Source organism: Leptosomus discolor, chromosome 5 (assembly GCF_034619465.1).
Source record: "Leptosomus discolor isolate bLepDis1 chromosome 5, bLepDis1.hap2, whole genome shotgun sequence".
NCBI classification, from domain to species: Eukaryota; Metazoa; Chordata; class Aves; order Leptosomiformes; family Leptosomidae; genus Leptosomus; species Leptosomus discolor.
The window spans coordinates 44456713-44482107 of record NC_141395.1 but is presented as its reverse complement, the minus strand read 5'-3'; the positions used below and the strand labels follow the sequence as shown (position 1 = coordinate 44482107).

Sequence of the window (25395 nt, the reverse complement as noted above, 5' to 3'; positions counted from 1 at the left end):
CCTTTCCTCTTCACCTGTTCTACTGTTTCTCATGGCAGTAGATGTGGGAAGAGCGTCCACATAAATGAGGAATTTGTGAGAGGCACGAAAGCAGCTAAGGTTTAGTTTGTGTGTGTTCTTGTTTCGGACTGTGTTGTGCCTCATGCAGCATGGGGTGCAGGGGAGGCAGCCTGGCTCCTGACACTTCCCAGGGAGTGCTGATTAACCTGCCAGGATGGTGCTGGCACTACAAGTGTCTCCCGGCTGCTGCGACTGTGGGGCTGGTGCATGGGTGGGTGGAATGGCGAGGAGAGGTCTAGGTAAGGGTCTGCACTGTTTAACTACACTAGTATAAGTAAACTTAAGTCCCAGGTTAATGTAGCCAAAATTTGAGATCCGAGTTGCTTCTTTAGAAAGTGCTGCCCTTCTTTGGGCTTAGCCTCTGAAAAATAGAGGAACTAATTTTGAAATTAGAGGAAACTAACACCACTGTTATTGAGACAATCAATGTAGAGGAGGTCCAAAAAGGTATTTTAATTTAGAACCCAGAAGCGATGCACTGATTTTTTTCACAGTGCCCTGTATTAATTTTATTCCAAAAGAAAGCAAGTGTAAACGAATATATTTCCTGTTGTAGACTCTGTTTAAAATGGTTTACTGGAAGATCAGTTGACTTGGTGGATGTGGATGCATGTGTGTGGAGGAGATGGAAAAGCTGTGGGTATTAGTTCAAAGAGCTCTTCTTGTTACCTGGACTTTCCTGAATAGACAACAGTCTGTTTATAGACTCCCCCCCGCGCCCCCAGTATATATTCCACAACCATATCCTATCCCTTATGTATGAAAGTTAAATCTCATCAAACTGCTACAGCAGTAAATACTTTATTATTCTAGCAGCATGTTGTACACAGGACACACGATCATGGTTAGCATTATTTCCCTCATAGGACTTTTCCAACAGAAGTCACCTTGGTGTGTGGGCAGAGCTGCTGACCGAGAAGACCAGCCTGCAGTAATTTTAGGAATGCCTTCATCTTATGATCCTGTCTAGCCTCATGTCAGACTCTCTGACCCTGGTTGTGAGTGAAACTGGAGATGTTGGTGTAAAGTTTACTGATGCTTGTAGCAGGATTAAATTCCCTTCCCAGATGTCTAGACACTTCCATGGAAAGGGTCTGACACATATTACTAGAATGGATTGCTCAAATCTAGAAGTCCCATCACAGAAATACGAAATAGGAATAGAATAATACCATATAAAAGTGGATGACAATACCAATATTCCATAGAGAGAGAAGTGATAAATGAAAGTTGTGGGTGTTACTGACTATGCTACCAAATATTTTGATACCAATTAAAGTTTAGTACAACTAGAGATGTTTTTATCACAATGTGAGACAGAAGTACAAATACTGACTCAGAGAATGACAGTGGAGATATGAGCTTGTGCCACAACAGATGTGTAACAGCAGAGAAGCATGTATAGCAATGCGATTCAGAAAAAACAGGCACGGGATTGTGTGTTATGGAGATGACAGAAGTTGAGATTTCTCTTGTGAGGACTCAAAAGATATCTTTTCCCAGCAGTCAGACAGAAGAGAGAATTCAGTTTCAGCCTTTAAAATATCCCAAGTGGCAAGGACTCATGCCAAGTCTAGATGTTGTGATACAGTGTCTTAGGTTGAGTTTCATAGTGCAATACTGTTTTTTTTATTATTATTATTTTTTCATAGTAAGGCAAACATAGTCGTTATATGAAAACCCCCAAGATGCCTTACCCAAAGAAACATTATTTGAGCAGTAATTTTTGATTGGTGATCCCAGGTCTCAGTTCCCTGCTGTACCTGTGTGACTTGGGGAAGTCATCAAACCTTTCATCCTTCAACTCCCATCTGTGCAGATGAAAGCATCCTGTTTTCCTCCTGCATGTGGAGGTTAACAATGCTGTTCAAGACAGAATGCAGCTGCAGTGGGATTTGAATGACTTGGTGTGCAAACTGATGTACACACACCAAACAGGAAAACGTTAGTAGGAGGACAAAGACCATTGCAGTGCCCTCTAAGACCACACATAATAAAATGCAAAGGTACTTGTACAGCTATGCAGAGTTTGTATAAATTCCTCAGACTTGGTATGAGAACTTATTAAAGGTTAATCTACAGCTTTTTTTTTTTTGTTTCCTCCTCAAATCCCCTCTAATTGGATCAGACCAGCCTTAATCATCTTCCTTCCAACTGACCCTAGAGATGATTAGAGACACTAGAGATTTCTAGAGACTAGTCTCTTCAAGAGACTGCAATGCTAGAGACTTACTCTATAGCAAATATCCCTTCATTTATTACCCTAAATAGCTATTTAGTGTCCAACAGGGACAAGTAAATGGTGATCTTTGCACTGAGGAACATGAATTCCAGTGGTGTGACTGTGTACACTTCATGTAATGAGCAGAGGAAAAGGAGAATGATCACATAGCTCTTCAGGTCAGTCAGATATGTAACAGCCTCTCCCTTCTTTTTTATCACTGGTATCTTCCTAGCACTAGAAATTCCAGAAACAGGGTTTTTAGGAAGTTTTGTGAGTTGAGGTAAAACAGATGGGCTGAGATCTGAAGAGGTCAGACCAAACAAAGCAACTAAGCCTCACACAGCCGCTCACTTACTCCCCCGCCACGCCCGGTGGGATGGGGAAGAGAATCAAAAGGGTAAAAGTGAGAAAACTCGTGGGTTGAGATAAAGACTGTTTAATACATAAAGCAAAAGCTGCAGGCACAAGCAAAGCAAAACAAGGAATTCATTCACCACTTAGCATCGGCAGGCAGGTGTTTAGCCTCTCCAGGACAGACGGGCTCCATTACGCTTAACGGTGACTTGGGAAGACAAATGCCATCACTCTGAGTATTCCCCCCTTCCTTCTTCTTCCCACAGCTTTATATGCTGAGCATGATGTCATATGGTCTGGAATATCCCTTTCATCTGTTGGGGTCAGCTGTTCCAGCTGTGTCCGCTCCCAACTTCTTGTGCACCCCCAGCCTGCTTGCCAGTGAGGTGGGGAGAGGAGCAGAAAAGGCCTTGTCTCTGTGTGGGCACTGCTTTTCAGTAACGAAAACATCCCGGTATTATCAACACTGTTTTCAGCACAAATCCAAAACATAGCCCTGTACTAGCTGCTAAATTTTCTCAGTCAAAACCAGCAGAGAAGATGTCATGGGAAGGCAGGGAGAGAGGGGGACAACACTGGGGTGCTGAAGGTAGCAAAGTCAGTGGATCAGGATACCTCAAATAATGCCAAAGATGGTAGAATGAGCCAGACCATCTGTCAAATCCCAGCATTGTTAAGTCCAGGAAGGTTTAACAATATACAGGCAACTGTAACTTGGAGAAATGAGGATCATTAGTATTAGGCAGTTCTCTCTAGACAATCTTAATTTCGCTAACAGGATCAACTCTTTTGCCATGGTTTCCTCTTAGAATACCCTATGAGGTTCAAGGGTGCTACCTATGGAGCATCAAAGTAAATACATGGAAAAGAGCATCAAACATTGCCCAAAATAGGGACAGGAAGTTCGACCTTATTGAGTTGTGCAGCAGTGGTATATAAAGAAAAGTCAGAAAGGGAAAAAAGATGGTGTTTTAATGCATTTCTATTCTGTGCACCACAATCTGCTTGCAAATCTGCAACCACGAAAACACACAAACAGCTTAAAATAATGCAGAATTGAAAGAAACTTCAAACTGATCTTGGCACCTGAAAGACAAGGAGGTGGATGAAATGGAGGATGGGATAGCACTATACAATTATTACTCCTTTTGCTAACTTTGTGCCTGGATGAAATGAATTCTCAGGATGCTAGAGTGTCATTAACCGTTTACTGATAAGCAGTTGACTGCTTGGTCCTCATTCAGCTGGGAGACAATATGTTTTTCACTGCCTGGCTTGAACCATTAAAGAGGTGAGCTTACTATTTTTTATCAATATACAACCAGGGCCTGAAGACCCTTTTTCTCAATTCCCTCTCTTTTCAGAGTCCTGACAAAAGTGCTATGCTGGTGGTGCACAGGCAGACTTCTCAGGATCAGAGCTCATGGGCTCACATAGGGACAGGATTTCAAGAAACACTTGATACAGAAAGCGATGCTGGGCTGTCAGTAGGTGGAGTGCCAGCATGAAGTTGAGTAAGGCATAACACAGATGAGTGAAGCCCTTTAGGTAAAGTGCAGAGTAAAAGTGATCCTGCCTCTGAGACTGGAGAAACTCTTTGGTACCCCTTGCAAAAGCAGAAATAGAATTAATGTCCTGGTTGTCAAGGTAGCCCGTGGAAGTGCATGTGCACTTGTGGTTTCTAGTGTAGTAATCCAGACCTGATCTGCACATTAAAGTCTTTCGTCTTTCATGCAGCACACACAGGTCTCGTAGACATGCCTCTAATAGGTAGAGCATTGGACCACTTGGTTGAAGAGTCCTGTGTATGTGTCATAATCATGTAAGTTAAATTCAGCTTGCTGCTTGTAGAGCTGTCAGCCTGAATGCTCTTGAAATTAAGCTTTCACAGTTTGCCATCTGGGTCCTGTATGAAGGCAAAAATATTTCCTATCTCTAGTACCACATATTAACAGACAAAAATTGAAGTTTTATATACATCTGCCAAACCCATATCTTGGTAACAATTATGGTTGAGTGTTTTCTTGGAAAAACATCCATATAACAAAACAAATCTTTCTGAAAGAGTATTGTATGCATTTAGTTCAGAAGTTTCAAGTTATATGCATGACTGGAATTGCGTGCTTGTCTTCATAACCATAGTTGAAAGTCTGGATCTCTTTATTCAGTTCTTGTTAAGGCGAGAATCCTGCTCACCTAAGTGGTCTGAAAGGCTAGTATCTTCAGTACTTAACCCTCCAACGTTAGGATACATTGTCACTGAGCTTTAATTCAGGCTGGTTTGGCCCATAGGAGCGGTTTTGAGCAACATTAAGGAAAAATGTAAGGTGACTTTTGTGAGTGACAGGAATGGCTTGTGACTGGTAAAATATTAGCATTTTGCATTTTTTAAAGAGATGAGGTGATTGGCACAAGTTTTGTTCAAATTGTAAATGTTCTCCTGCTTTTAGTTTCCATTTCCATCTACAGTTGACAGTCTTTAGAAGGTCCCTTTCTCCTGTGTTTGTGCACTGATGAACAGGCCTGCGTTTGGTTTGCTTGTGTAACCAGTTCTAACTTCATGAGATTGCAGGGAGATAAAGTCTCTTCACAGCCATCCAACGATTCACCCCTAAGGTATGCACATGAGGGAGGTGGCTGCAATGGAGCATGAAACAGCACCATGCAATTGCTACTCCTTTTGCTAACTTCGTGCCTAGTGTCCTGGTTTGGGCTAAACCAGAACTAATTCTGTTTTAGTGCTTTAACTTTTCAGTTAAGTCTCCTCTAACTAACAGCAATTTCTGAAACAGCAGCATGTTTTTCCAGACAGTGACTGCATCTAGCAGTGATAAGGCCTGATGTTTATAGTTAGTACCAAGGAATGGTGTGCAGAGAGGCCCTTGCTTGCACTTGTTCTTACAGCGACCAAGGTCACTGCTAAATCTTGTACTCCGTGTTGGGGTGCTGGGAGTGAAAAGGGTCACAAGCACGAAAAAGGTCACACCTGCAGGTGACCCAAACCTGACCAACAGAGTATTCCATCCCATACATGTCATATTCAGTATAAAGCTGAGAGATCACGAGGGTCTCTCTCTCTTCTTCAATGGCCGACATCTGAGGAGGACTCTGCCTGTTCTTCTGTTATCGATCCCGATCCGTGCATCCCTGAATCCAGTGCCTGAGTCCAGCTCCTGCATCCCGTCCCTGTCTGCTGCTGAGTCCAGCCTGGGACTGCCCCAGTGCCAGCCCCGCAGCGTGGTGCTGACGTATGGTCATCAGGGTGGGGGGAGTTGGGTTCAGTATTGGTTTTGTATATATTTGTACATATTGAATATATATCATTATTTCCTTATTCTTATTATTATCTTTTCTTTTGTTGTTATTATTTCATTAAAGCTGTTGATATCGTGTACCTGAACTGTAGCCCTAATAATTGATAATATCAGCAAGTGTAGTTTCACGAGAAGAGCTATAGCTCTAGAGGTCTCCAACACATCAGTGATGGTTCTTACAGATATATTTGTATCTGGTGGGAGCTGCATAAGTATTTAGTTTCATGTTTGTGTCTTTGCTGGTGACAGCATATTAATAAGCACATGTCCATTTATTAACAGAATCCTGTTTTAATTCAAAACGAGAGAAAAAGCAACCAAGGCTTATGTGCTTAAGCTGTAGCAGCAAAGAAACATAATCAGAAAGAGGAATCAGCTTGTGAATGAGTCCTTAATTTAAAAAAGGCACATCGTTACATAATTATATTATTATTTGACTAATTATTGACTAATTTGCTATAACATGTGAAGGCAATGCTAACGAATCACGGCTTTGGAAAGTGTTTACATTCAGGATCAGTATAACATGTATTTGCACAAACAGTAATGCCAAATTGAAACACCTAGACTGCCTTAAAGCTGGGTATCATTGGTGAAAATAGGATGTGAATCTCTTTCTTCTGCAGCACATTCTTAAAGCATAAAGACTGGGAGAAATAGCACTTCTGATTTGCAAATATGTTTTTCCAGAAATTATTAGGAATTTTTTTTCCCGACTCATTTCTGTATTTCTTCTAGAATTCTTGGTGTAGATAATATAAAACACTGTAACACTATATTCTGTCTCTTTTCTCTAGTGGAATATTCCACTGGGGTTATTATCACAAGTATTTTGCTACGTTCAATGAAATTGACATTGATTCCATTTGTTGAAATCATATGGAGACTGCAACTGCACTCTGCCTTATTAGTAAATGAGTACAGCTTGCCCTTCAGTAACTCTCTAAATTCTCAAATGCCTTGGAAATAATATGCCGGAGTGTTACCAAACGGTGACTGAAGCACCATTTGTGCGAAGTGTGACAGTGCACGAATGATGTTCCACAATAAAAGTTCAAATGATATTAATCTTTCATTGACTGGGAAGATGCCTCAAATACAAAATAAAGACACTGTGGCCCCAGTTCAAATTATTTCTCAGTGATTCCTCTGTATCAGTCCTTTAGAAACGTGTACATTAATTTGTTTGTTATATACTTAAACATAACCAATAAAAAATGTAAGACACTATATTATTTCTGCAACTGCATAGTGAATACTTTATATCTGCATTTGCTGTAGAGAAATCCTCTTGGCAGTGATATCATTAAGTATGTAATGGTAGGCAGTATAATCCACTAATTTTCATTCCCTGTGGATGACGGTGCATAACTCATTTTGTGGTTTTGCTTCCTTCTGCCATCTTGAATTACAGCCAGTCCTCAGTCAAAAAAGGGGCAGGCTGTAACCACAGTTATTTTCTCACTGTCTTTGTAAGATTCCAGCACAGGGAAGAGAAAATAGTGCTGTCTAAATGAAGATTTAAATTTAAATGGAGATTTAAGTTGTATTAGTTTTGGACATGGAAGAAGTGACCTCTGAGGGACTGTGAAATTTGGTGGTAGGAATTTGGGACTGGGAGATGGGTTATTCCACGTTCAAACTCTTCTCTTTTGCTTACTTGCTTTTTGGCCCTTGGGCATGTCCTCTCACATTTTACTTCCCTCCCTGGTGAACTGGAGATAAGAAGGGCATTGCCCTCAGTGTCACACAAGCATTTGAGAATCAATTACTCAATATCTACGTAATTCTTGTAGTAAAGCTTCCTGAAAACTATCTGTCAGTGTCGAATCTTGACCTGAAGAAATAAGTTAGTGTGGAGAATGTAGACCAAAGTGACATGGCTGAGATAAGTTGTTAAGATTGTGCCACAACTGTTTATCAAAGTACAGTTGTCCCAGCTTGTGATCCTGCAAAGTAAATATCAGCCCATTTTTTCCTCCCCTGATTTCCACCATTTGTTTAGCTGCATGTCATTGAGCATTCTGCACTCCTTTAAAAGCCAAGATCCCATCTAAACTTGCCAGTGTCTTCAGAGGCCAGAATTCATCTTTTGTGGCTGTGATATTGCTGGGAACAGGGAGAATAAATCCAGGTCCTGGCAAAAGTACATGCTGTTTGGTGCAGCAGTCTCTTGTTCAATTGTTCAGATACTGAACAGGGAAACAACCCCCAGGGACCAGTGGAATCCCATCCTCATCTTGGAGTAAGAATTGATTTACTTTTCCATTTATCAGCAAGGAAATTGCTTTCTTTGGCTGTGATGAACCAACCTTCTGACATCATGTCAGAGATTAATTGCTTAAGACCAGAACGTACTGCTATGACCATCTAATCTATCTTCTTGCATGACATAGACCTTTGGATGTTCACTAAAGAGCTCACATTTGAAGGCCAGTGTATCTCCAGGGGAAACAGACAGTCCTTATTTTATTGCCAGAGCCCACTGCAACTCTTAGCACATTTTCTAATGGAGCTGCTTGTTAACCATTTTGTAGTCTTTTCAATGTGTGCTGTGTTAATTGGTTTTTCTTTCTTTGAATTTTTTCATCAAGAGCTAATCAAAGAGCTTCCTCTATGCCACCGGTGAGGAGGAGACTCTTTCAAGGTAACCAAGTACCTGCTCCAGGAGGCTTCATATTTTTCTTTTGAATTGATGAGGACCTCTGAGTGACAAAAACCACGAACCAGACCTCTTCACCTTCTGTATGGCACAGGCAGGTTCCCTGTTCTCTGCTGTTATGAGTCTTGCACATAAGCATGTGGTGGGACAAGACACAGTTTCAACAAAGACAGTGAACATCCCCTCTTTGTGTGTAACGTGTGCAGTGGGGTACTCCCAGGGAAATGGGAGCTGTGGGGTTGGTTCCCCTCACTGTGGAGTAGAGTTCAGATTTTAAATCTCCTTTTCCTGGGTTTGGGAACCTACCACCATGTTGTTGTGCAACGGCAGGTTATCACTGCTGCTGCTGCATCTGTCAGAAGAATACTTAGACTGCTGAGTTCTCTTGGAGCAGGTGGTGATGTGGAACTGCACTAAGATCTGGTGCAGACCTGCTAGGAACCATTGTTTCCTACCAGCTGGAGGTAGGCAGCTCTGTGTTTGGCGCTCAGGAAACCTAAAGGACTGCAGAGAGCAGTGTTGCAACCCTTAAGTGCCTATAGTAGGTTGTCAGGGTATAGTCCATGTCTTCAATGGTGCTGTAGTGGTGCTGGTGTAATAATTATGGGATGTCTGCTAGTGCAAGATAAATGTGGGGTCCAGGTGAAGGAAAATAAAGAGGGGGGAAAAAAAAGGCAAGAGAATGCAACAATTATGGATCCTTGCAGCCGGGTTTGCCTGTACAGCTGCTCTTCATGCAGCTGAGTCACTGTTCCTGTCAGGGCCTTTGCTTACCTATGAGTCTCAGTTGTGGTATTTTATTGATAAGGACCATCTCTGCCTACAGTCTGTAGTCAGCTGTATTTGCTGCAACAAAGATAAATAAGCTACTGGGTGATGAGTAAATATTTAACAATATTTTTCTTTGCTTTGCTTTACATGTAAAATAAATATATCTGCAGAATATTCATTTTTCCCTAGGTCTGGCAGCTTCCTGGAGTCTTTCACTTTTGACTTTTAGCAGATATGTTCATATGCTGTATCTGAAAGGATGGTGAGCCAATCTATATATTTTGCATATAGCAAACACTGCGTTTTATCCCTCTTTGAGAAAATCCCTTTCTGAGGTTTAAACTAAATGTCACGGTTTGAGGCTGGGCCGGCCACTAATAAATGACGGACACTCTCTACTAACGCCTCTCCCCTCCCAAAAGGGAAAAGGAAAGAGAACAAGGGAGAGAGACTTTACGGTTTGGAAAAGAAAACTAAAACAGCTTTAATGAAACAATAACAATAAAAGAAAAGATAATAATAAGAATAAGGAAATAATGAAATATATTCAATATGTACAAATATATACAAAACCAATACCAAACCCAACTCCCCCCACCCTGATGACCATACGTCAGCACCACACTGCAGGGCTGGCACTGGGGCAGTCCCAGGCTGGACTCAGCAGCAGACAGGGACGGGATGCAGGAGCTGGACTCAGGCACTGGATTCAGGGATGCACGGAGCGGGATCGATGACAGAAGAACAGGCAGAGTCCTCCTCAGATGTCGGCCATCAAAGAAGAGAGAGACACCTTCGTGATCTCTCAGCTTTATACTGAATATGATGTATATGGGATGGAATACTCTGTTGGTCAGGTTTGGGTCACCGTCCAGTTCGCTCCTCCCTGTAGGTGTGACCCTTTTCGTGCTTGTGACCCTTTTCACTCCCAGCACCCCAACACGGAGTACAAGATTTAGCAGTGACCTTGGTCGCTATAAGAACAAATATAAGCAAGGGCCTCTGCATACCGTTCCTTGGTACTAACTGTAAACATCAGGCCTTATCACTGCTAGAAGCAGTCACTGTCTGGAAAAACATGCTGCTGTTTCAGAAAATGCCGTTAGTTAGAGGAGACTTAACTGAAAAATTAAAGCACTAAAACAGAATTAGTTCTGATTTAGCCCAAACCAGGACACTAAATGTGTCTCATCTTTATGTTCAGTATGGCTCTACTTATGCTGCAGCTTCCAAATTATTCTAACCCTTGTGTGCCTTTCTTCAGTAGGATTTTTCAAGGATTTTCAGGTTCAATTTTGTTCATAGTAAAATTTCTTGATGACACAAAAGGCCTTCCTTTTAAGGATTGAAATAATGATACTTTTATCTTAATCAGCCTTCCTTATGCTATAGTCCACAAAATATATTACAGTTCTTTGTTCTCTAGGTGAACCTCGTTTACTCTACTATGCCTGACTATCTATCTTCAAGAAGCAGCACACCAAACAAATTATTCTGAATGTGGCTTAAAAAAGGCCATGTAAAAGATATTTGTTCCAACTCCTGTGGAAATTATTCCCCAGGGCTGTATTTGTTCTTGCCACTAGTAATTGGACTTTAACCTTCAGCTGTTGAATTTGTTGCATTTCTTCTTCTAAGTCTCCTTTAGCAAAATTCTATTGTTGGGTTGGTGGCAGTCTACTGATTCCCCATTGACAGGCTGGTATTTGCTGAGATTGCAGGTACTAAGAGGTCAAAGACTTACTTACACTGCACCAGAAAAACATTATAAGGGGTTGTAAAGAAACTTCATCATCATGGAGAAGTGGTGAAAGACATTGCAAATGAACTCCATGCTTGGAATAACCTGAAAAGTCTGAAAAAAACTAATGAATTGTTAATCAAGGAGAATTAACCACTGATGGTCTCTCTTCCATGCCTACAAATACTTGAATTTCTAACTTTGACAACAAGGGGACCAGGCTCTGGAATTGGTAGAAACAGAGCTCCCGTCTCTCACAGGTGAAACTAAGAGAAGCTTTAAGAAGTAATTACATTACAGTTTTCTGGAATTATTCAGGGAATTAAACACATCCTCTTCTCTATGAGGAACAGATTGCGTGGGAAGGGTTGCTGTGATAAGACCAGGACTAGATTGACTCTTGATAGGCTAGATGTTTGAATAAAAGATTTAATGGTGCTGATGCTGAAGAAGATTGTGCTGATGTGTTATGCCTTTATCAGGGAACTGCCCACAATTTTATGAGTGGTGGTAGTGGGGTTCCCCCTGCAAAGTGGTATCAAATAAGAATATCCTTGACATCAGGATGATTGGAAGGTCTAATTAAGAAATCTTTGAATTAGCATACGTTCTTTCTTTGCCATTCAAATATAACAGGCCTGGACCTGTATCTATATCCTTGATTGGACCACAAGTTTAAAATGATGTCCAATGTATCTTTGTTAACTACTTTTATAAAAAGCAATTTGAAAGTGTAACACTGACCATCCATCTGATGATAATAAATAGGATACCAATAAATCATATTCTGTGCTGGACCTATACTAGCAACATGTTCATTGTGGCTTCTTATTTTTCATAAAGAAAACAGTAGTTTTGGGGGCTTGATGATTTATGCTAGAATACCATTTTTCACCCGATAACTTTCTATCCATGATCTTTCTTGAATCTATCATCAACAGATTAGAGTAGCCTATGTCCACTGGAGTTTAATAGTATGGTGTGACTAGTTAATAAGAGCTACTCAACCACATTGCAACTTTTATTACATGGCAGAGTCATCCTATCCTGTTAAGTTCTGCCATTCATATAGATTGCTTCTAGATCTTTGTTTTCTAAATCCTTGACTTATTCCATGTAATTTTCTCAGGGTCACGTCAGTAGGGAAAGGATGGGTATGTGGCCCTTTTTTCCTTTCCTCTCACCTCTCTTTACACTGTACTTAGTAAATATGAGCAGTTGTGTGAGTACTTCTCAGCAAAGCTCATGAACTGAACACAGAAAATCTTTGAGCTGCTCAGATGGAAGGCATAGCGATGAATCATGTACCTAAATAGTTTGAAGTATTTTTCTGATCTGAATGCTGGTTTGCAGACAAGAATTCATTTTGCAAAACACAGAATTGCCCCCACGTTACTCACAACACTCCTGCTGCCTCTCCAAGCATCCCCTGTACATGCAGAGTGTCTAGTAAAACCAGCTCCCAATAAAAATAATACCGTTCACCTTATAAAAATCATATTCTTGGAAAATAAAATGTATTGAAATTAGCTTGTAAATTCTTCATAAGTCTATTACCACAGAAAATGGTTTATCCTGTGATCTCCTGGATCAGATTTTCTCCCAGAACAAAATTGATTCAAGAGTTTCAGTAAACAATCATTAGAAATACCACGAGAGACTCCAATTCCCACTCTGTTTTGGTTGAAGATTGTATGAGTTTTAGTTTTGTGAGCAAAACACTACTGCTCACAAAATTACTTGTACCAGTATTTCTGTACCACGTCAAAAGTACAAAAGGGAATTTTACAAACATGAATGTAGCCCCACTTAGATAATTCAGGACTAGGACAATACTTAGTGAAGAGCCAGGAAAACTTCAGGTAACTCTGGGTGCTCTTCAAATTTTTGATGTCAAATTCTACTCTGAGTTACAAACACATAGCCTTCATTGAAGACTGTATGTGAATAATCTGGGCACAGGGAAGGCTCAAACTCAGGTTAGAGGAAACAATTCCAGACTGTTATATTCTGAGTTGCACTTTATGCTTTTTTACAAAATGGTTTAATTGCAGAAAATTCCAGACTCTGCTCTTTTCACTCTCTTCTTTCACCTCAATTGCTAGTTTTTGTACTTAACAACCTTTAAGAGTTACATTTGTTGCGATGCATTTTTTTTTCCAATTTTTATTTGCATGTAAGTGTCATATTGAATACAGGGCTAAAAAAATAACCATTGGAAATGTGACTATATTTGAAGTTCTTATATGGCAATCATAGCTTAATGTCAAAAAATGGGATTTCCTATCCCTGATCATTTATCGCAAATTTTATTTGATCAAATTATACACTTTCAAAAGGTCATTTTTTACAAGTTATATTTCATTTAATTGTATACTTTCAGATTTGAAAGGATGCAGTCCAGACACGCTGGGTCTTGTTTCTGTTGACCTAAGTTTTTTGTTAATGACCTATCTTTATGAAGTGTTTTCCTTTTCTATTTTTGGCTTGGTTTTTGTTTGTTTGTTTGTTTGTTTTCCCCAAGGGGAACAAAGCAAAATGATTGGTGCTTCAGGTCTCTTATAAAGAAGGAGGAGAACAAAGCCGTTGAACAAAAGACTTAAATTCCATCTGTTATTTCCACCCACTACTAAATCTACCAAAGACTGAACATTTGTCCCACTGAGCTGAATACGCTGATATCTAACTGTGGTGCTATTGATCACTGCAGAGCATAGGCCTGGCTTTTCAGCTTTTTGAAACTGTTAACATAGATTTAAGTGCAACAGAGGAGGCATGAAGCCTTGAATGTTTTATTGGAGTGCTCCAGATCATCTCTCAGCAGGTGAGTTCAGTACTGTCACTTGAAAGATTAACCTCCTATCCCTATAACAGCAATTATGACAGGAACTGTCTTGTTAGGTAAAGCATATTAGATAAATTGAAACTCTATTGATAAATTAATTCAGTAAAGCTGACCTCATGGCTCCCAGGCTACATGGGAAAATCTGTAGTCTTTGTCCTTTTGTGCACAGGAACCAGCAAGCTAATGAAGATTTAGTGAGTATCCATGTGACTTAAAGAGCATATTAAGAATGTATCTGTTTTGCAAATGTCTAACTTTTCTGTGTAACATACAATCTTTGGGGTCTCACTTCAACAGTTGGGCTCAATAAGATGTAACATGTTTCCCTTACCTTTCCTAGGAGAAATTTGCTAAGTAATCATTCCTCTGAGGCAGCTTCTTCCAGGTCTTATATTATTTCTAAGCTTTGATTTCAGCTTTGTAATGCCGTGATGTGTTGAGCAGGTACAGCATTTTTTTCTTTAGAGGGGAAAACTCAGAGGAATGGCTGTTTATATCCAAGTTTTCAAAAGCAGTGGTGCATTTTGTCTTCCTGGACATTGTCTACTTGGATTTCTCCAAGGCTTCTGATATGGTTCCCGACAGACTTCTCCTAGAGAAACTGATGTATTACAGCCTAGACAAGTGGTCTGTGCGGTGGGTGGGTAACTGGCTGACAGGCTGCACCCAGAGGGTGGTGGTAAATAGCTCTTTTTTCCAGCTGGCAACATGTCACAGGTGGGGTGCCCCAGGGATTGATACGGGGCCCAACGCTGTTTAATATCTTCATAAGTGATCTGGATGATGGGATCAAGTGTAACCTGATGAATTTTGCTGATGATACCAAACTGAATGGGGAAGTGGACACTTTGGAAGGGAGAGCAACCCTTCAGGGAGACCTGGACAGGCTGGAAGAGTGGGCTAACAGGAACCTGATGAAGTTCAAAGAGGACAAGTGTAAGGTCTTGCACCTGGGAAAACATAATCCAGGAGTGCAGCACATGCTGGAATCTACCCATCTGGAAAGCAGCTCTGTGGAAAGGGACCTGGGGGTCCTGGTGGACAACGAGCACAACATGAGTGAACAGTGTGCTTGTCAGCCCACACATGGAATACTGTGTTCAGTTTTGGTCCCCACTATACAAAAAAGATGTGGACAGGCTGGAAAGTGTCCAGAGAAGGGTCACAAAGATGATCAAAGGACTATGAAATTTGCCATATGAGGAAAGGCGGAGAGAACTAGGTTTGTTGATCCTTGAGGAAAGAAGGCTTAGGGGAGACCTTATCACCATGTTTCAGTATTTAAATGGTGGCTACAGAGAAGGTGGAAACTCCCTTTTTACAAGGAATCCCATGGAAAAGACGAGGAGTAATGGTTACAAGTTACTCCTGGGGAGATTCCATTTGGACACAAGAGGAAAATTTTTCACAATGAGAAAAATCAGCCATTGGAATAATCTCCCCAGGGAAGTGGTGGAGTCCCCAACATTGGACACTTTTAATATTCAGTGGACAAGGTGCTGGGCCTTCTTGTCTAGGCTGTGCTTTTGCCAAGAAAGCTGGGACCAGGTGATCCTTGAGGTCCCTTCCAACCTGATATTCTGTGATTTTATGATATTCATGCGTGGCTCTTCTATTCTTTGATCTGCTTGAGTCTCCTCACAACCAGTTCTCAGGGAAGCATGATTTGGCTGTACCTCCAGTTAAAACAGAATGAATCTGGAAGTGCTGAGTGCACCTGGAGACCAAGCCTATCGTGTCTGAGGATGTAAAATAAGATATCACCATGGAAAATACAGGCCTTGAGAAACATTGCCAAAGCTGAGAATCCAAATGCCTAGTTTCTATTCTATAGGTATACCTGTAAGATTGTATTTTCCTATTGTCTTCAGATCAAAAAAAGAAAAGGTGACTAATTTTTCTCTAGTTTCTTCTTAGCAGGATAGCTATATTATTTTCCAGACTAGAAATATTGCTGAGTTATCAGCAGTTGTCTCTGTAGAGCATTGGAAGTTAGCATGATGTTTTAGAAGTAGCTTAGCAAGGTGACTGTTTTGAGGGTTTCCTAGTTTAAATGAAATATGTTTGAATATTTGATTGCAGTGCAGTACCTTTAAAAGGAATCAGAGAGGATGGGGGGACAATTTAAAAAAAACAAAATAAAGCAACTTCAGTTCTAAAGGATAATTGATACATTGGAGTGATTTATTCAATTTTTAAAATACCTAACTTCACTGGTGGAACAGCCGACTATGGGACAGGGAAACTCCAGGAAAAAAAATTATTACTTATTGTCCAAATCTTTGTTTTGTTGTTATGTCATGCCATTCACTGTTACCATACATGAGAACTGCGAAAATTGAAAATCCTTTCTATAGGCTGAGGAAATCATTACTGGACTGTGGAACTGAAATATTAGTTCCTGCCAGAGGTGCATATCAGCTGAAATGTTGACAGTAGTGGTCCTGGGGCATGTGCCCACTCTGATGGAGAAGCTGTTGCTGCAGCTGGGCCAGAGAGCAAGGGTCAGAGGGAAGCAGATTCGTCTCTATACAGACAGTACCTACATGGCTTACAGTGTTCCTGGTTGCAAATTTGGAGCATGCTGCTACCTCCCCCTGCATTCTCCTTTGCTCTCTATCTCCAGGAAGGGATGGAATGTGAATATCACCTACCCCAGGTGAGACGTCTGTGGCTCTGAGTGTCTTGTACTTCTCTTACCAATGTTTTCCAGATGCACTCAGAGTGTGTGTGAGCACGTGAGCACGTGTGTGTAATATTTGCAGAAAAAAACCTGAGCTTATTGGAAAAGTCACAGTGATGGAATAAGACTTGTGGAAGAAATATTGTCTTGGAAGGTCTGACAGACAACACAGCTGCAAAATATAAATGAAATGCAAGAGCCAAAAGTCAGAAATATTATAACTACGCTTTTCAGTGACAAACCTGCACCGTCCACACATAACGAGTGATTTTAAAATAAATGCCTTCTCCCAAAGGTTTGTTGGTTTCAAAGCAAGATATAAAAGTTTTACTGTCACACCCCCCCCCCCCCCCCCCCGCAGTTTTTGTGTGTGAATATCCTTATCTTATGCTTTCAAGGAGATTTAAATTTGAGTGGATGACTGTTGCATTAAACAGCAAAGGAATTTGGCAGAAAATAAACCCCTTTGCATTCCAGCTTGTCCTCAGGTATCAGAGGGGCTGGTGGTGACTGAGCTTGGATTCTGAGCAATGCCCAGTTCAGCTCTATGAGTCCAGTTGTGTCCAATATCAGTCTAGTAGCACTCGATGAAACTAGTACAACCACAGGTAGGACTGTGGTCGCATTCAAAGAGCTCATACAGCTAGACTGATACTAGAGCAGTTTATTGGAGCAGCAACAGATATGTGCACAAGTTCTTTGGATTGCCATTGATAGATTTGCTGTCTGCAAAGCATGTGCAAGTTTCAAATAAAAATAATACAGCCTGACTATAAAAAACATTAAGTTATAAAAGCAGCTCTACAGAGATTTCTGAGTTTCCCAGGGAGTACTCTGTGTAACCCAATGTCCTGGGTTTGGCTAGGATAGGATTAATTTCCACCAGAAGCTGGGACGGGGCATAGCCGGTATAGACAAACCAAAGTAGCCAAGGGATATTCAATACCATGCTGAAGTCATGCTCAGTATATAAGGAGGAACAGCAGGAAGGCGCACGGCGCAGTGTGGCGGGGAGTCCAGGCAGTGAGCTGTTGCGTTCTGTGTCTCTCGCTGTACCTATTATTTCATTAGTGGTGGTGTTGTTACCGTTGTTTCTCCTCTCTTTGTGTCATTCCGTTAAACTGTTCTTACCTCAACCTGTGGGGTTTGGACCTTTTTCTCCCAATTCTCCTCCCCACCCGCCGCAGGGGAGAGGTGAGTGAGCGGCCGCATAGTGCCCTGCTCCCAGCTAGGCCAAAACCACAACAGTCCTTTTTGGCGCGCAACGTAGGGCCCGAGGGGTTGAGGTAATGGCAGAGTGGCCAGAGTGTGTTGCAAGTTTTATTATATACATTTGTTGTATTAGTTAAGTAACTGCGGGTCACCATGTTGGTTCATCTGTTCACGTGGTGGTGCTATGTAAGCTCGTACATGCACTATGCACTCCCTGCAGTCATGTTTGTGACCGCTGGGAGGGGGATCAGGGCTATCATCCTGCTTCACTGGCTAATGTCGACTTCTAATATGATTGGGTCACTGGTCATGAGGTTTAGTTGGTGTTTGTATGCGGCATTGCTGTCCTGCCCATTCCTCGGGTGCCTGCTTATGGAATTTGTTACTAATCGCACCCAGTCCACGGGAGGGACAGAGGGGGATACCTTCTCCCACTCTTCCACATCTCCTTCTTCCTTCAGGCTTATTATAGCAGCTTTTGAGAATATTAAATATCCCTGGGATGCCCAAGCCAGCATGTTCTTATTGCTGTGTCTCCGGAATGTGTCCCAGGTATTGTTCACAGTTAAACAACATTTTTCCAAGAATACCACCCAGAGATCTGCCCTGAGGCTGGATAATTGCAAGTGGCAGGGGGTGTGGGAGAGTATGGGCAAGTACATAGGACAGTGGTTGCCCCCAACATTTTGGAATTTCACCCCTGAACAAATACCAAATCCTGAAAAACTAGTAAAACATTTGGAAAAGGTATGCCATCACCCTGGCAATTCCAGAGAGTCAGAAATCATTGCAACATGCTGGGGGCCTGGTCCATGCCTACTGAGACCTTCTGAACACTACTCAGTGCCCTCAAGGGGAAGAGAAGGTCTCTGGACCTGAAAAGAGACCAAGAGGCGCTACAGCTGAACGAGAGAACCAGCCTGTGCCAGTATCAGTTGCCCCTATCCAGAAGAAGTACACAAAGAAATCGGTCTGCTTAGTGAGGAATGAAAGTGAACAGGGGTGATCATGAGAACAGGAGGAAGAGGCAGAACCAGACATAATCACCCCATCCCTATCCCTGAGTGAGCTGCGAGATATGCGAAAGGATTTTGGCTGCCATCCAGGTGAGCACATGGTCACCTGGCTGCTCCGATGCTGGGATAACAGGGCCAGTAGCTTGGAATTAGAGGGTAGGGAAGCCAAGCAGCTGGGCTCCCTGTCTAGGGAAGGGGGTATTGACAAGGCGATTGGAAAGCGGACACAAGCCCTCAGCCTCTGGAGGCGACTCCTGTCAGGCCTGAAGGAGAGGTACGCCTTCAAAGAAGGCGTTACATGCCACCTAGGCAAGTGGACCACCATGGAGAGAGGTATCCAGTACCTGAGGGAATTAGCTGTGCTGGAGGTGATTTATAATGATCTGGATAATGGGCAGTCACCTCTAGACCCAGATGGAGCCTGATGCACACAGCCCGTGTGGAGGAAGTTTCTACGAAGTACATCACCATTGTATGCCAAGTCATTGGCAGTAATGTCCTGGAAGGAAGGCAAGTGACAAACGGTGGATGAATTGGCTAGCCAACTCCAGCAATACGAAGGAAGTCTCTCTTCTTCCCTATGGGCCTGTGTCTCAGCTGTGCAGGAACTGGCCGGGAAGTTCCAGCAATTCAAAAAGGATATGTCCTACTCCCCACCTGCATGGGCCCATATCTCAGCTATTAGAAACAGGTACCCCTCTGCTCAAGAGACAGAGTACAGAAGGGACACACCACGGGCTACCCTGTGGTTTTACCTATGTGACCACAGAGAGGACATGAGGAAGTGGGATGCAAAACCCACTTCGGCCCTAGCTGCACTGGTACGTGAGTTGCAGGGGAAAACCACCACAAAAGGGGATTCTTCCTGGAAAGATGCCACTCCAGTTTCTACTGGGAAATTCCCCAGACAGGGTAGAAGGGCTGATCCTATGTCCGATCCCCTTGAAGGCACTTCTAAGTCATTTTTACACGAAGTCAGTGTTTCTGATCAGGATTAGAGGGGCCCTGCCTCTAGCCAGGTGGAGGAAAGGGACAACTGGGTTTATTGGGCTGTGTGGGTCCGATGGCCTGGCACATCAGACCCACAGGTGTATAAGGCTCTAGTAGACACTGGTGCACAATGCCATCAAGCTATAGAGGGGCAGAACCCATCTGTATTTCTGCAGTGACAGCTAACTGTCCTGGAAGCTGAGGTGAGTCTAACTGGGGATGAGTGGCATAAACACCCCATTGTGACTGGCCCAGAGGCTCTGTGCATCCTTGGCATAGACTATCTCAGGAGGGGATATTTCAAGGACCCAAGAGGGTACTGATGGGCCTTTGGTGTAGCTGCCTTGGAGACAGAGAACATTAACAGTTATCCACCTTGCCTGGTCTCTTGGAGGACCCTTCTGTGTTTGGGTTGCTGAAGGCTGAAGAACAACAGGTGCCAATTGCTACCACAGCAGTACATCGGTGGCAGTATCGCACCAACTGAGACTCTGATTCCCATCCATAAGCTGATTTGTCAACTGAAGAGTCAAGGGGTGATCAGCAAAACTCGCTCACCCTTTAACAGCCCCATATGGCCAGTGCGAAAATCTGATGGAGAGTGGAGACTAACAGTAGACTATCGTGGCCTGAATTAAGTCACCCCACTGCTGAGTGCTGCCATGCTAGACATGCTAGAACTTCAATATGAACTGGAATCAAAGGCAGCCAAGTGGCACGTCACAATTGACATTGCTAATGCATTTTTCTCAGTGCCTTTGGCAGCAGAGTGCAGGCCACAGTTTGCTTTTACCTGGAGGGGCGTCCAGTATACCTGGAATCCATTGCCCCAGGGGTGGAAATGCCATCACCATGGACTGATTCAGACTGCACTGGAACAGGGTGAAGCTCCAGAACACCTGCAATACATTGATGACATCATCATATGGGGTGACACAGCAGAGGAGGTTTTTGAGAAAGGGAGGAAAATAGTTCAAATCCTTCTGAAGGCGGGTTTTGTCGTAAAGCAAAGTAAGATTAAGGGACCTGCACAGGGGATCCATTTTTTAGGAATAAAATGGCAAGATGGGTGTCGCCAGATCCCAGTGGATGTGATCAACAAGATAGCAGCCGTGCCTCCACCAACCAGTAAAAAGGAAACACAAGCTTTCTTAGGTGTTGTGGGTTTTTGGAGGATGCATATCCCAGACTACAGTCTGCTTGTAAGCCCTCTCTATCAAGTGACACGGAACGAGAATGATTTCAGATGGGGCCCTGAACAACGACAAGCCATTGAACAAATTAAACAGGAGATTGTTCATGCAGTAGCCCTTGAGCCGGTCCAGATAGGACAAGATGTTAGGAATGTGCTCTACACCACAGCCAGGGAAAATGGCCTTACCTGGAGTCTCTGGCAGAAAGTATCTGGGGAGACCTGAGGCCGATCCCTAGGGTTTGGGAGTCAGGAATACAGAGAATCCAAGGCCTGCTATGTTCCAACTGAAAAAGAGATACTGGCAGCCTATGAAGGAGTTCGGGCTGCCTCGGAAGTGGTTGGAACTGAAGCACAGCTTCTCTTAGCACCCTGACTGCCAGTGCTGGGCTGGATGTTCAAAGGGAGAGTCTCCTCAACACACTGTGCAACCGACACCACATGGAGTAAGTGGGTGGCACTGATAACACAACGGGCTTGAACAGGGAGCCCTGGCCGCCCAGGAATTTTGGAAGTGATCACAACCTGGCCAGAAGGCAAAGATTTTGGAATGTTACCGGAGGAGGAAGTGACACGTGCTGAAGAGGCCCCACCATGTAATAAACTAGCAGATAATGAGAAGTGATATGCCCTGTTTACCAATGGGTCCTGTCGCATTCTTGGAAAACACCAGAGGTGTAAGGCTGCTGTGTGGAGTCCCACATGATTGGTCTCTGAAGCTGCTGAAGGAACAGGTGAATTGAATCAGTTTGCAGAGGTGAAAGCCATCCAACTGGCTTTAGATTTTGCTGAGCGAGAAAGGTGGCCACTGCTTTATCTCTATACCGACTCATGGGTGGTGGCAAATGCTCTGTGGGGGTGGTTACAGCAGTGGAAGCAGAGCAACTGGCAGCACAGAGGTAAACCCACCTGGGCTGCTGAATTATGGCAAGATATTGCTGCTCGGGTAGAGAATCTGGCTGTGAAAGTATGTCATGTGGATGCCCATGTACCCAAGAGCAGGACCACTGAAGAACACCAAAACAACCAGCAGGTAGATCAGGCTGCTAAGATTAAAGTGTCTCGGGTGGATTTGGACAGGCAGCATAAGGGTGAATTATTCGTGGCTCGATGGGCCCATTACAGCTCAGGCTATCAAGGAAGGGATGCAACATACAGATGGGCTCATGACCAAGGGGTGGACTTGGCCGTGGACACTATTGCACAGGTTATCCATGAGTGTGAAACATGTGCTGCGATCAAGCAAGCCAAGTGATTGAAGACCCTGTGGTACAGAGGGCGATGGCTGAAATGCAAATATTGGGAGGCATGGCAGATTGACTATATCACGCTCCCACAAACACACCAAAGCAAGCGCCATGTGCTTACAATGGTGGAAGCAACCACCGGATGGCTGGAAACATATGCTGTACCCTGCGCCACTGCCCAGAACACTGTCCTGGGCCTTGAAAAGCCGGTCTTCTGGCGACATGGCAGTCCAGAAAGGATTGAGTCAGACAATGGGACTCATTTCCGAAACAACCTCATAGACACCTGGGCCAAAGAGCATGGCATTGAGTGGGTGTGTCACATCCCCTATCATGCACCAGCCTCCGGGAAGACTGAACGATACAATGGTCTGCTAAAAACCACACTGAGAGCAATGGGAGGTGGGACCTTCGAACACTGGGATACACATTTAGCAGAGGCTGCCTGGTTAGTAAACACTAGAGGATCTACCAATTGAGCTGGCCCTGCCCGATCAAACCTCCTACTTACTGTAGTGGGGGATAAAGTCCCCATAGTGCACATGAAGAATAGGTTAGGACACTTTGGATCAGTCCTGCTGCAGGCAAAGGCAAAGCCATTCGTGGGATTGCTTTTGCTCAAGGACCTGCATCTACTTGGTGGGTGATGCGGAAGGATGGGGCAGTTCGATGCATACCCCAAGGGGATTTAATTTTGGGTGAGAATAGCCAGTGAATTAAACTGTATGATGTCAATTGCTGGATAACCCTGCCATTGTGTGTTGCCACTACCACAGTTGCTGTGTGTCATATCAGTGGTGTTATAGTGAGAGTCACTCAAATCAATGAAGGATGGACTTTGATGAAACAGAGAGAGAGTTAGCTGTGATGGAACGTGAACTGGCTTCGGCAACTTCCTCAGGATCAACATCTTCAACCTGCAGACTGAGCATGGCCCATGTGAAATACACCAGCCACGGGCTCTAGATGCAGCATGCAGAAATCCACCACCACCACCCTGGAACAGATGGAACCCTGAAGTATAGGATCTGGGCATGACATAGATGGTATAGAATAAGGGGTGGATAATGTCCTGGGTTTGGCTAGGATAGGGTTAATTTTCACCAGAAGCTGGGAGGGGGCACAGCCGGGACAGCAGAACCAAAGTAGCCAAGAGGTATTCAATACCATGCTGAAGTCATGCTCAGTATATAAGGAGGAACAGCAGGAAGGCGCACGGCGCAGTGTGGCGGGGAGTCCAGGCGGTGAGCTGTTGTGTTCTGTGTCTCTCGCTGTACCTATTATTTCATTAGTGGTGGTGTTGTTACCGTTGTTTCTCCTCTCTTTGTGTCATTCCATTAAACTGTTCTTATCTCAACCTGCAGGGTTTGGACCTTTTTCTCCCAATTCTCCTCCCCACCCGCTGCAGGGGAGAGTTGAGCGAGCGGCCGCATAGTGCCCTGCTCCCGGCTGGGCCTAAACCACAACACACAGTGTTTGAGTCTTACCCAAAGGCATACCTATGTGTGTGTGTGTGGGCAGGGGGGTTTGGGAAGAAATGCTCAGCCCATCAACTGATTCCAAAAGTCTAAGATGGTCCATGACTTGTCATCAATGATATCTTCCCTAACATCCTTCTCTCTTAGCTATTTTTATACTACTTTTTGGTTTTCAGATGGAGCTTGAGTGACTCTAGTCATACATACCTTTGTAATGATTGGTGTAAAATTTCCTCACTTTGCTATTAAAGGTACAGACTGGAAAAATTCAGAGTGCAGTGTCAGTGAGGCGTGGTTGCATATGGGAGGCAGGTTGTTTTTGGGATGGAGGTGTGTTTTGGTATTATAATGAGATTATAATAAGCCAAGTTCACTTCAGGACATGAGTCTGTCGAAAAGTTGGCCTAGGGTAGCAACTATGTAGCTTATCAGTTCCATAGTATCGTTGAGTTCCCATCTCAGCAATGGTATCACAGACCCTGACTGTGTTGTCTCCACTCCGCTCCACCCTCTGTGTTATTTCTCTGACAGTCAGCACACCAAGCTTCCCTGGTGTTGCCAACATCTAAGGTTGCAGGTTATGTTGCCTAGGCAATTACTGTGGAACAAATCTTTTCTGTATCAGCTGGAAACTGGAAACTTTCCAGCTCCACCCTGGAAACTCCTTCATCACTGTATGGAGGAAGGTATCTCAATAAGTCCCCCCATTAATTACTCCACAATGACATGAATACACGTGAAGTGCACATTACACCTAGCTCACACCTAAGCTTTCTGTCATGAGGGAAAACTTCAGATTATTAGATTTCTTGGGAAAAAATGTGTTTAGATGATCCATGTGGGGTTGGGAGGCTCCTTGTCAGAGTTGGCAGGGGTAGCAAGGCTGGGATAGTGATCAACATCGTCACTGGGAGAAGGTGGATGTGGGAATGGGGGCAGGAGGACCTGGTTTGAAGACTTCGGTAGTGCAATGAGATATATAACTGATCCGTCTCCCGTTAAGAGAAAAGGGCCAGTCTGACAGTGGGAAGAGCGTCTATATGTGAAGCTGTAGACCAGGTATCTCTGCATCTGATGAAAGGACTTATATGTGATCTCCTGTGGCTTGTTGGCTCCAGCTTTACTCCATCACCTCTGGTGGGACTTACATATAAGCAGGTTCCTGTAAACTTTAAAGGAACTTACAAAATCTCTTTCTGGGTCTCAGTGTCTCACTCTGCCTGTTGTGGCAGTGAGTCCTAAAATTCTGACAACTCTTTCTAATTGTGGCTGTGGTGGGTTAACCCTGGCCAGACGCCAGGTGCCCACCAAAGCCACTCTATCACTCCCCCTCATCAACTGGACAGGGCAGAGGAAAAAAAAACCAACAACAGGCTTGTGAGGTTGAGATAAGGACAGGGAGATCACTCAGCATTTACTGTCATGGGCAAAACAGACTCAACTTCAGGAAAATGTAATTTATTACCAATTAACTCAGAGAGGAGTAATGGGAAATAAAACCAAATCTTAAAATACCTTCCCCCTACCCCTCCCTTCTTTCCCGGGTTTAACTTTGATCCCGATTTCTCTTCCTTGTCCCCCTCAGCAGCACAGGGGAAACAGGGAA

At 43.4% G+C, this 25395-nt stretch overlaps 1 pseudogene; it reads left to right on the top strand.

The window, feature by feature from the left end:
* The first annotated feature begins 214 nt into the window (after positions 1 to 214).
* On the top strand, positions 215 to 22319 carry LOC147415515 (uncharacterized; annotated as a pseudogene).
* Positions 22320 to 25395: the final 3076 nt, after the last annotated feature.